Consider the following 12,961-nt stretch of genomic DNA (forward strand, 5'->3'; position numbering starts at 1 on the left):
TAATAAATTGGATTGGTGACAGTCATTCAAATTCAACAATATAGTTCGTGTCATCCACGATGACGCGCAGATTTGTCAAATCTAACCTTTAATAACTTGACAATACGAGTCAAGGCACGCGTCGTCGTGAATGACACGATCTATACGCACATACAATCATTATCGGTACAATTTACCAAATAGCAAAAACTACAGCGTATAGCGTATAAATGGAATATATTTTATGTATGTAGCACTTACAATCGATCTAGTAGTGCATGTGACAACTCATGACGACTTTAATAATTGTTGCCATTGATCTGATTATATAAATATTGTGGTAGTCTACAACTTAATAACCTCATTTTCTGATTCAAACTTTCTTGCTTATGGATCTTAACCTGCCTGAAAACACCTACATCGAGCGAAGCACTTTACTGGAAACAGCTTGAAATATCTCAGTACTTCGACACAATTATGTGACTATTGGTAAACCTTATTTCAAATAGATAAGGTCCAACTTTGGTCAGAGTATTGTTAGTACTTAACGTGCGTATAGATTTCCCCTGCTGCTTGTGTTGGAGTATTAAGTTCATAATTATGACCAAAGCATGGCTTTAATGTGCAATTTTGTTGAAAGCAGTCCCCGTTTGATTACAGATCTTCAACTTGTATTCAACCTTAGCAAGAGAAGTTTAAGGAAGGTTATTGAATGGGTGTGAGAGAGGGTATCAGTGGCAATCTCCAACCTATATTAAACATTAACTCATTAGGTTTAAGGTTGATTTTTGAGTGTGTGTGATAAAGGATATCGGTTGCCGGTGGTTAGTTAGATCTGATGCCACTTAAGTATCCGCTGATGGTTGTCAAACTTGCTATGAGATATCTCTGTAATACTGTAGCAGTATACAAAGTGTAAAAAGAGTAGCATTATATTTTAAATCAAGCGATTCAAAAAACTTTTAAAACATAAGTATGTATTGGTTTATTGGGTTCCTAAAGTTTGCTCTTGGATTATTTGCCAAATCCAAAAGTCATCAGACTTCGTACTTAAATGCGAAAGTAACTCTGTCTGTTTGTCTGTTACCTCTTCACACAACCACTGAACCGATTTACCATACAAGAAAAATTGTCAGTCAAATTTGAATCAACGGTTTATAGAAAATAGAATAGAATTGGTTTGATAAAACAAAAAGCTACGTACTCCATTTTAAGACAGAGTCGACCATCCGGTGGCGCCCTCATTAGGGGGATTCTGTTTTCTAATAAACCAATTCATTTATGCATAATTCAGTATATTAAAGATAATGATAGTTTATTTTTCAAGTAGGCATATTTGAATGCGCTTATGAACGTCAAATAAAGCTATTAATAGTCAACAACAACATTAATGTTGTACTCCTTCTGCTCCTTCTTATTCTCCAGTTTTTTTTATCTATGTTATATAGTTTTATATTACTTACTTTTGACTTCATCACCTAAACGGAAAAATGTGGCCACCAATTGCCGTTTAGGTGATAAAGCAAAAAATAAGCAAAATAAAACGATGTGACAAAGACGAAAAGTTGGGGAATCAGTAGGCTACAACATTAATATACTGGATTATACAGAAATGGATTGGTTTAAAGAAAACACAAACCTGCTAATAAGCCACGGGACGGTCAACTCAGTCTTAATAATGATTTAAATTTCATTGTAATTTGGACGGAGGTAATTATTTTAGTACTAGTACAAGGAATTTAGGGCAGTGAACTTCCAGGGGTTATAAACAGTTTCAGTTGCATGCACTGTGTAAGCAAAATTAATACAAACGACAAAAAAAAACATTATTTTGATCATAGTCATAGTGTACGAGTAGGTACATGTAGTCAAACACAATATATTTTGCCAGCAATAATCACAGAGGATAGCTGAGCTACTCGTATTTTACAAGGAAGTTGATCCTAAACCTGCCATATAGAATGCCGTCAGCGAAGCGGAATAAAAGTGATAAAACGCCCCCGCGGCATAAATACAGATTACAAGAATAGCCATAAAGCCTCACAGAAGAAGTGTCGATTTCCTACACTATTTCCTAGTTTATGCTCGAGAAACAGGAGACCGATTTTGATTTTACAGTTTGGTTTTTTTGGTTATGGTATAAGTTGCGTAACTTACTTTCTATACATCTCGCTCGCACTAATATATACTTACTCGCGAGATGTAAAGAAAGTAAGTTACGCATTACGAACATGGTAAGGATACTTGAGTTAGCGCGGTAGTCACGATAAATGGGCCGCTGCACCATTTATCGTGAGCTGCTAACGCTGTTTAGTCCTTAAGCGTCAATTAGATCCACACTTCCCGAATCGGGCACGAAATCAGTCCCGATGTCGGGCCTGATAATCGTTTTCCGTTTTACGGAATATCAGCACATCGTTAACAATATTTGAAATGTATATAATACTTTGTCTCTAATTGCCAAAAATTCCCGGGCTCGACATCGGGCCTGATAGAGTGTGGATGTAATTGGCACTTTACGAAATGCAATCAGGGGGCCTAGCCATGATGACAAACGTGAATAGACAACGGTAATCAAAACTTAAATGAAGTATGGAAATACCCACATGACTTTCGTTGCATCTGTCATCCCGATAGGGTAAATCGTTAATTAATGCCCACTTTTTAATAACTGGCCACCACAGACCACTGGCCACCCTTTAATAACAAGCTATCTTATACTAAAATGAATTCTGTTTATAGGTGAATACAATTAGTTTTTAGTATAAGGTGGCCAGTTATAAAAGAGTGGCCAATAAATTACGACTCACTCTAAATTTTTTGCGCCTACATTTTTTCTTTTCGATTGAAGTTTGTCGAAATTTATTGTCGATGTATTTTGCATTTTGGTTAGGCCCCAGGAGTCGAGTCGTCTCATCAAGCACCTCGGTTGTACTTGAGAAGTCGTAAAGATCAAAACCTTATCAAATAGTAAAAACTGAATTGGTATCCTGGTCTACTCGAGAATCAGATTAAGCCAGTCAACTGGTATAGTAAATTAAAGAACCGGACTGCATCTTTTATAAAATGCAATTAAGAAGAATGCGAAAAACAATAGCTATTACCTAGAATAAAAAACCATTTGCGTTTAAAGATAAAGAAAATCCTAGCAATGCAAGCACTAGTAGATGATGGCAGCTTATTTATTTTAACTTTATTTTACAACAATTATGTACAAATGGAGTAATTAATGCCAAGAAATATTCTATACCAGTCAATTATAGGGCGCACCAAACACTAAAAGCGGGTTATTTTACCGTTTTAAATAATTTTTACGTATTTGTTAAGCATCGACGAATTGGCTATGTGTGAACTGCGAAGTAGGTGGTGGGGGACAAACGAGCGACGCCAAGGCACGACGTGGTGAAAATACGAACTTTCATGGGGCGTGATCTTCCTACTATTTGGCAGCTGCCAACTGTCCAGTATGCTATATGTCCCACACGCACCAGGCCGGCGCCACAGTCAGTACGAAGCGAATACCCTCGGTCGACTGCCGTATTCCAGAGTCGATTGCGATTTGCGACTGGTACCTTATTAGTATAAAGTAGGTACCTACTAGTAGTCGCGGCGATTAACGCAAGAGGTTAAATTCTATCTAATAATTTTTAGTTCTTCCTTGATCGGACTTTATGCCAAGTGCGTTCAAATAAGTAACATAACTGTTTCCGCCACCATAAATACGCACGCATTCATCTGACATTTACGACGCAATTCAGAGTGGCTGTAATCATAGCCACAATATTTAGCCACAATATTTTGTTCTTTAAGACTTTGACATGACATGATGTATCTGAAAGATGTTCTATGATGACGCAAGGTACTTCGTTTTCAAAACAAGGAATTATCATAGGTCAGTGAAGATACTTAGTAGCGGCACAGAATAAATAATAGAACTACAGTACAGATGGAACTTCCTACGAAATCGAAGTTTGACAGCGATTCAGGGACGAATCATGTTGTCCCCTTCTAACGTTTGGCACTATCCCTTTCGGCTATTTAGGGTTGTGAAGTTTCAAGTAACGCCTATATCTTATCTGTGGTTGTGCATGAAAAGGAACGTCAAGTTTTGCCAGCCCTAATATTGTTCGTAGCAATGCTGAGTCCGAACGGAGCCGAGAGCGGCCGAAAGTTCCAGTTTCACCCCACTGGTAGCGGTGGTAATATGCTAGATGACAAGTTTATAATAAAAGAAGAAGAAGTTGTAAAAAATCGTAAGAAATATCTTGAAGATCCAACGGATTATATCTATGAACGGAAAATCTCTATGAACAATAGATTACAAGTCCAATAATAGACTCGCAGCCCGCAGCCTGCGTCGGTCCGCCAACGCGAGCTCGTTATGTCAAGCAATGTTTGACTTAAAATACGAGAGTGACCCGTGTCAATATATTCAATTAAAATTTAAAAATATACATTATATGCTGACTAATGTTTGTCTAAAATAGCCTTTCGTAGTATTCTACCCTGAACACTGCGTTCCTGGCCTACTTCCACAATAATTTTAACCAAGGGTTAATGTAACTCCAAACTCATATAAACATACATAGACAAAAATTCATAAAAGTCAAGAATGCCATCAATAATTTTAAACGATACCTAGCGGCATGTACAATGGGCACTGTAATTTGCTTCGCTTTTTCTAACCAAAAATCACCGTTCAAATTATCCTCCTTATTCCAACCGAATAAAGTTCTAGTTATATTTATGGGGAAGATAAATTAGTAAGTAACAAAAACACGTAGGGTAACATGTCCATCAGTCAAACACCCAAACCTTCTTAGCTCCGTAATTTTTATCGAGTACTTGCCATGTGTAGGGTCAGCATCAATAGTAGCGGATGAAACAACGCGCCAAAAGTATCTGATATTCCGGATAACCTTTCCAAATATTGATAAATCTCTAAAATGTACGTTCAAAAGTATATCTTTTAACGTCTCAATTGTTCTACATATAGAACCACCACATTTTGTTAAGCTGTTACAGAATGATACTTTTGAAACCTCGTTTGATCCGCTAGTTTTGATGCTGACTGTACATTCGGATTTTTCTTACAACGACGAGTTTGAGAATTCTTGAATTTAATTGAATTCAAATTTAAATTGTCATAACATACTAACATTAAACTAATTTACGGCTTACACTCAAGTGAACGCTGCTCGCACTGTCAGTGCTTGAGAAAGGAGACCTAGGCTCTCCAAAACATGTCGTGTCTTGAGTGTAAACCGTAAAATTAGTTTCATGTTAGTTTCAGAGTTATCGCAAAGTTTCATCGTGTAAAAAAGAATAAACTGATTTGTGACCCACTTTAGAACATTTCACATTTTATGTCGATGACGTAGATAATGTGAAAAAGTTTCACAATGGTCAGGAATCAAGTTGTTCGATAGTACATTGTTTCAATGTTGGCCAGCTGACCCTATGCCTTGGAGCTATTCTCTTAAACAGTAGCCAGGTGGTTCAAATTCTAACTGAGCGAGTGTGATTACGTGCACGGCAAGTGGCGTGTTTCAAGTCATCAAAATAATTTAAGGCGAAGTAGTAAGGTGAAACGGGATGGAAAATTTGTAACTTGACGAAAACTACTTACTTGAAGGTGTTATCTGGTTTATGTACTTTGATAAAAGATTTGATTAATTTGCTTCGTAAAAAAAAAAAAACATTATTTTAGTGTCGGACCCAGCTAACACTGCAAGGCATTATCAATGTCAAAGTGTGGCAATGTTAACTTTCCACACTTCTTCAGTTTGATCTAATCAAATAAGGGAGTCGGCATTCGCACTATTTCCCCTTTGCCGAAGCACATGCCCAACGGGGCATACCGCGGTACGGTGCAAAAAAAAAAGTTAATTTAATTTAAGTAAATTAATATTTTCTGTGCTTATTTTACCCCCAACACAGACGGTTATTTCGAGTTTGTATCTGTGTGTGTATGTCTACTATGTCTGTACCAACGAAGTTTTCGAACGAAATACATTTTAGTGGTATTTTTTGGTATGTTTGGGAAAAATTAAAATGGCTTTTTTATTTTTAAATATATGTCTGAGGCGAAAATGAGAGAAGACCTGCGGGAATCTATCAATAGCATTGGAGCGGAGAAGAGAGCCAATGATAATGGTTGTTTGCCGCACGTCTCTCGTCTCTACGTTAGTGGAAAGGCAGCTTTAAAATCTCAAAAAGCTTCGTTAAGCGTCTGGAAGGCCCTTTATACATTCACGACACACAGTCACGACGGATTGACTGCTACAAAGTTCTGAAAAGAACAGCGTGCGCGTACGCGTGACCAGGGGCTATATTCTGCACGATCTAAGTGTACATGTTTGCGATATTGATGGTCATTCTTAGTTATTTTTGAAGAATAGAAGGGAAATGGAAAAGTTAAGCTTGCTATGTATTTTTACCGTAAAATCACTCAATGGTCCAAAATTGATGTATTTATAAACTTAATTACGCATTTAACTTGTGGACCATAGTTGTGGGTTATACTTCTTATAGTTTGGTGCTTCTATTGCATGTTCTAAAATAAAATAGATAAGATGTTGATAGTAACTTTATGCCAAAAATTAAAAAAAAAAAAAACACACTTATCCCTTAAATGTATATATTATGGTTTTAACTAAGCTCACTAAATAGGTATAATCTTTATGGAAAAGATGATAAAAAATACTAGTTACATTCATTGCATTTAACAAAATTATGACTACTTAATAAAATAAAACGACTAAAACGAAACCTATCTAATAAAAATTCCTAAAACAAACCCTCCTGGCCTCTTGGCAAGGTGCCCATCACGCAGGCAGCATTCCCGCGCTGTATCAGCTCCGTTATTTTATATCTCAGATCTTAAAGTGATGACAGTTCGATTACCTCACAGATGTAGTGCATTATTTTCCGTCGTATTTTCTTGGAAACGTTCGTAACTTTTTGTACCGAGATAGACTGAAATAGCAAGACCCGTTAGTACGTTTCCGTGAAAATACGATGGAAAATAATTATGCACTACAATGGGAATAATGAGATGTAAATCTGAGTTTAGTAGTTCGTCAGTACATACAGGGTAAGGTCTTTATAACTATTGTCGAGGAGTATTTTGTTGCGTTATATTGAGGCAAAAAAATAATTGAGGATGAAAGCTACCAAACCATAACCACAGTCAGCCAAAATCTACGATACCATATAAGTATATAGAGATTCTTTCTCCGATGTATTAAGTTTACATTGTATGTAGTTAATTTCATACAATTTGGCCAGTTGTATGTCATTTTATCTTGCCCTGGTAACAAAAGACGATGGAGTCGCGTGCGCACCCCGCGGGCACCACGCGCGGCTACTTGCCGCGTTACTCCAGGAATGTGAGTATACGATTATACGCACGATACAGAATACAGACGTAGAAGGGGTTGAGGCGGCAGTTGGAGGAACGAGGTGCACATCAAACATCGATCTTCCGTTGGATTTTATCTAAATGTCAAAACGTTTCGTCAGTATTAAGTTTGAATGAAAGTATAATACAATTTTAGTAGTAGATTGGTGGATAAAATGGGTACAATAGAAGTTTCGTCTTCGATATTTTATTTAGAAATCGGTTTTGCAACGTGTAATTGATGTTTTTTTTTTCGCCTGATAGGAATCACATGGCGATTCGTAGCGCAAAGGAAATACCTCAGGAGGCAACTCGTTCCACATTCTGCACGTTCTCGGAAGAAACGAGCGAGATGCCCGCTTATTCTTGGTGTGCCATGTATCTAAGTACTTACTGAAGTACGTTACAAAAATTGCAGCATAAGGAGTTCCTTAATGCGAAGGACAAAATGGTTATTTTTCCTTCTATGTAATCCTATCTATAGAGTATAGTTGCATCAGTAACTATAACACCCGAGCATGTCCTTAAACTACGACCGATGATGAGGTATGAGCATTGTGAATGTCATCTCGCTTTGTGTGGTAGGGCACAGCATAGCGGATGTCATTCCAGATCTAGAGCAGAGCCCAACTGGGGAAGTACCTACACCTAACAGAAAACCTTAGCCAAATAACACTAGATCTCACTCATAGTGTTGTGTTCTTGCCGGTAAGTAAGGTTGCCAGAGCTCAACGAGTGTTAAAGTCGGCGACGCGCATGTAATACCTCTTGAGTTGCAGGAATCCATAGACTACGATTAAATCTTACCATCTGGCGGTACGCATGCTTGTTTGCCACCGACATAGTACCTATTTAAAAAAAATAGATGAGTAGAAAAGTTCAAATTGTACTCTATCTAAACATTGTCTGTTCAGAGTCAGCATCAATATTAGCGGATTAAACAACGCGCTGATAACCTGTGACGGTGGCTACACGGGCGAAATACGCTGTAGATCTAGCATGGCCAAGAGTGCTATGGCGAACCTCGACAAGATCTAGAGGAATAGAAGCATTCGTTATTCAATCAAGGTACGCTTGACTCGATCTTTGGTCTTTCGATGTTTGAAAAGTCGCGACTGGACAAAAATCGACGCTTTTGGGATGTCGTGTTGGCGAAGACTCCTACGCATACCCTGGACGGCTATGATAACTAATAAATCCATCCTAGAGGACCTGGAAATCACCACACGGCTCTCTACAATATGTCAAGAACGCGCACTCAGCTTTTTTGGTCATGATAATGATGTCCTCCCAGACGTATCCGTCGACGGCGACATCCTGACAAGTTATTTTTAAATATTATTTATTTACTATTAAGCGCATGGGCGCGAGCGTGACTTGCAGCATGACCTAGAAAGGCAGATTATCTTTGGCCAAATGGATGGCAGGCGTGCGCAAGGAAGAGTACCCACGAGATGGTCTGATGCTGTGAAGAGGGTGGTTGGCGGCAACATGCAGTGCGTGTCCCATATGGCTTATGATTATGACCGCACACTATGGAAACGGAGCTTACTTGGTCGCAATACTCGCAATCCTCAGCAATGAGGACGAAGGAACCGAGGATGAAGAAACAACACGCCAAATGTATCTGCCACTCTGGAATACTTTTACAGCTAGATGTATTTCTACAGTTCACGCGTTGAAAAGTATATGCAGTGTGTAAATCTAATACGGGCGATACATTAAACCAGATATAGGATTTACACTTAACTTAATTATGACCTCGTAATTAATTTTCGAAAATTTACCGAGCAGAAATGTATTGTAAACACGTACGAGCAAAGCGTTGATAATTACTTTAAAAACCTCGAAACTTTGCTTTATATAGAGGGTTGAATTATTTTGGATGGTAAGTATTTCTAAGGAAAATGTATCTCAATCTCAATATACTACGTCCGTATTGAATTTGAACACTGTATATGTCACAACCTTTTTTGGAGATATATCTGTTTTTCTTAAGCTTTACTTTTGTACTGTTTTTCTTAAGCTTTACTTTACATCTGTTTTACTTTTGATGCTGACTGTGCTCATCAAAACATTGACTGTCAAAGTGTGTACACAGACAGGCATCATCTACCTGAGACGACAAACACAGCTTGTGTCAGGTTAGCCGAAAAGTCCCTTGAAATCCTTTTGTTTAATTTTATTTGTAATATTACGGCGTCCCAGTGGTTTAAGGATATACTTGTTATTATTCCTGCTAACGCCAAAATAGGCATAAATTAAGAAGTAGTCTTTTTTAAAATGTAACATAATTAAGTTTAAAGTTAGTGGGTTCAAGGGTTCACTTATGTACGTTTGTCTATTATAAACTACTGGCTCTGAGAAGTCTGAGAGCTGTAGACCTCGCAAATCGCTACGTCGGTTGAGAAATGCGACCTATAGAGAAGAACATCCGGACATATGAAATCATTTTTAGGGTTCCGTAATGGCAAAAAGCGGAACCCTTATGGATTCGTCATGTCTGTCTGTCCGTCCGTATGTCACAGCCACTTTTTTCCGAAACTATAAGAACTATACTGTTGAAACTTAAGTAGATGTATTCTGTGAACCGCATTAAGATTTTCACACAAAAATAGAAATAATTAATTTTGGGGGTTCCCCATACTTAGAACTGAAACTCAAACATTTTTTTCATCAAACCAATACGCGTGGGGTATTATGGATAGGTCTTCAAAAATGATATTGAGGTTTCTAATATAATTTTTTTCTAAACTGAATAGTTTGCGCGAGAGACACTTTTAAAGTGGTAAAATGTGTGTGCCCCCCCCCCCCCCCATGTACATTCTAAAATAAGAGAATGATAAAAGTAAAAAAAATATATATGATGTACATTACCATCCAAACTTCCACCGAAAATTGGTTTGAACGAGGTCTAGTAAGTAGTTCTTTTTTAATACGTCATAAATGGTACGGAACCCTTCATGGGCGAGTCCGCTCGCACTTGGCCGCTTTTTTAACAAGGTGAAACGGAGACCTTCGCTCCGCTCTGTCACTTAAAAAGCTTTAGGTACTACCGTAAGAACCAAAAGAAAGCAGGATTTAACTGACACGATTTTAACTTATTAAAGACAATTTTACATTCAAATATTTGAAGTTTTTTTTGGCGTTGAGGAGTGCGGCGTGCATAAGAAAAACAAATTAGACCTTTTTTTAAGCGCAAGCTATGAAAGAAATGTATGGGAAGTCCTGGTAATTTCATAAATTTCGGATCCGGATAGCATACTCTAAATATTGTCGACTAAAATATTAAATATTACAATTTTGCTCACAGATAGTATTTGAACAGATGAAATGAGTGACACGCGTTGATGTCTTTTATACTAAAGCGCCAAGCTCTACATTTTTATTGGTTTCGTGCATTCCGTCAATATCACAAGTCATCATTTCTATTCCACTAATTGAAATGATGACTTGTGATATTGCCGATGATAACGACGATCTGTCAAATTTGCTTTGCAAAGTGCCTTATGTACAAAATTTCTTATAAAACCGGCGCTGTTTCAAGTTACCTATGTTTCAAGTTTAATGATTATACAGTCTTGAATACAGTGAATACCTTATTATAACTTACAACTGGATGGGCCGCGTTAGATAATAATTAGATATATAGCGAAACAACTTTCTAGACCGCTAGCACTGCTTTCCTTCGTCACTTCAGATTTACGAGACTCGCCCCGTTCAGCGTACAAATTACTAGAACTTGATATATTATGTACGTAGATGGTATACTAATCAGTAACAATTCAGTTACAGAAAATTCATTTCATAATCACTTCAGTAATGGGGGATATTACGCAAAACTGCGTAGGGGGCGCCTCTAGCAAATACTGGGGGCCTAAAAACTTTTTGTTATCTGCCTCTCTATCACTCTTGTATATTCGGATGATAAAGAGGCAGATAATGAAACTTCGAATTTTGCGTTTAGCGGTAGGCCTCTGTAAACATACCGCCTTGATGCATCAATGTCATAGTGAAAACTTCAGAAAAAACTGTTTAAGGCATAGTAACTTACTCTATGGTTTAGAATATGTGATAGTGCTGCACTCTGGCAGCAGGAATTGAAGAATATCGACAAATATTATGGATGAATACATTCCGTCTAAGCCAGGGGCTATAACCGCGAAAATCGAAGTTCGTCAATTGCGGGCATTTTTCTTTGTCACTCTTATTACGTCTCAGTAAGAGTAAAAGAAAAAGATCCTCGCAATTTGCGGTTTTCGCGGTTGGCCCCCAGGGGTCGACAATCCGCAGCTATTTGGACCCGCTATTGTAGCTCATCCAGACACCAGAACAATTAACACATAGAGCACTTAGACCAGTGAAATCAACTATTGTGGCTCTTTGTTATTTCTAAAACTGATGATCTCTACTGTGTTGGGCTGTTCAAGTTTGCTGACCCCAGGGGCCTATTTCTTGAACGGTATTAGTCTAATATTATTAGAATGTTGCCATGGTAACCCATACGATTTGACAGTTCGTGAACTATAAAAATATGAATAAGATTTTAAATGAATAAAGGAAAATTAATAATATTAGTCTAATACAAGGGCCCATTTCTCGTACGGTATTAGTCTAATATTATTTGTGGGTTACCATGGTAACCCATATGATTTGACAGGGGCCCATTTCTCGTACGGTATTAGTCTAATATTATTTATTAGTCCACGAACTGTCAAGTCGTATGGGTTACCATGGCAACACACTAATTATATTAGACTAATGCCGTTCAAGAAATGGGTCCCGGTTCGTGGACTTATATTATTAGTCTAACACCGTTCGAGAAATGGGCCCCTGGTCGAGAAATCAGCCCCTGGGGCATTTAGTAAACTGTCAAATTGTATGGGTTACCATGGCAACACACAAATAATATTAGACTAATACCGTTCGAGAAATAGGCCCCTGGTCTCAGCCAGCACTCTATTATTCTTATTTCTCTATGATCTAACTAAGCTAACTTTGCATCGACTTGAAAATAACAAATTGAGAGTGTCATTATAAACGTCATGCTTTCATAAATTTGATATAAATTATGACAATTGTTTACTTTGTCAATGCAAATGGCATGCAGAGAGTGTCCGACTAACTTGGACTGTTTTTACCCAATTATTAGAAGGCTAATAATTTTAGCAGTCTATTGTATGTTGTAGGTGTATTTGTATGGATGTGTTTGTGTCGTTATTCCACCGTAGCGGCAAAACTACTAGGCCGATTTTGGTGAATGAGATGTTAATCTATTAATTTTAATTGTGTTGAGTTCTTTTTAAAACATTAACATTATTGTTTTGTGGTTAGGTGATACAGATTAGACTTGATATCTTTACCTAGAGACGCATCTCTTCTAGGTATTTTGATGTTGGTAAGTTCAAAGTATTACAGGTTTCCCCAATACCATATTCCATACCTTTATCGTGTAGGTAGATAGGCCAGAGAAATCATAGGAAACTGCTTACGATTTCCCCACACTAGTTACATCTTATAGGAAAACATAAATACGAGAAAGCACACATGCAATGTAACTGTAGAACCAAACTTAAAGCT

The 12,961-nt window shown here is 37.6% G+C and overlaps 1 protein-coding gene across 1 annotated transcript in view; it reads right to left on the reverse strand.

Moving 5' to 3' along the window:
* LOC133528819 (tetratricopeptide repeat protein 28) overlaps nt 1-12,961 on the reverse strand; it is a 115,262-nt gene that overhangs the window by 101,353 nt on the left and 948 nt on the right. The window lies entirely within an intron of this gene.

This window comes from Cydia pomonella, chromosome 20 (assembly GCF_033807575.1).
Source record: "Cydia pomonella isolate Wapato2018A chromosome 20, ilCydPomo1, whole genome shotgun sequence".
In the NCBI taxonomy this organism is placed as follows: Eukaryota; Metazoa; Arthropoda; class Insecta; order Lepidoptera; family Tortricidae; genus Cydia; species Cydia pomonella.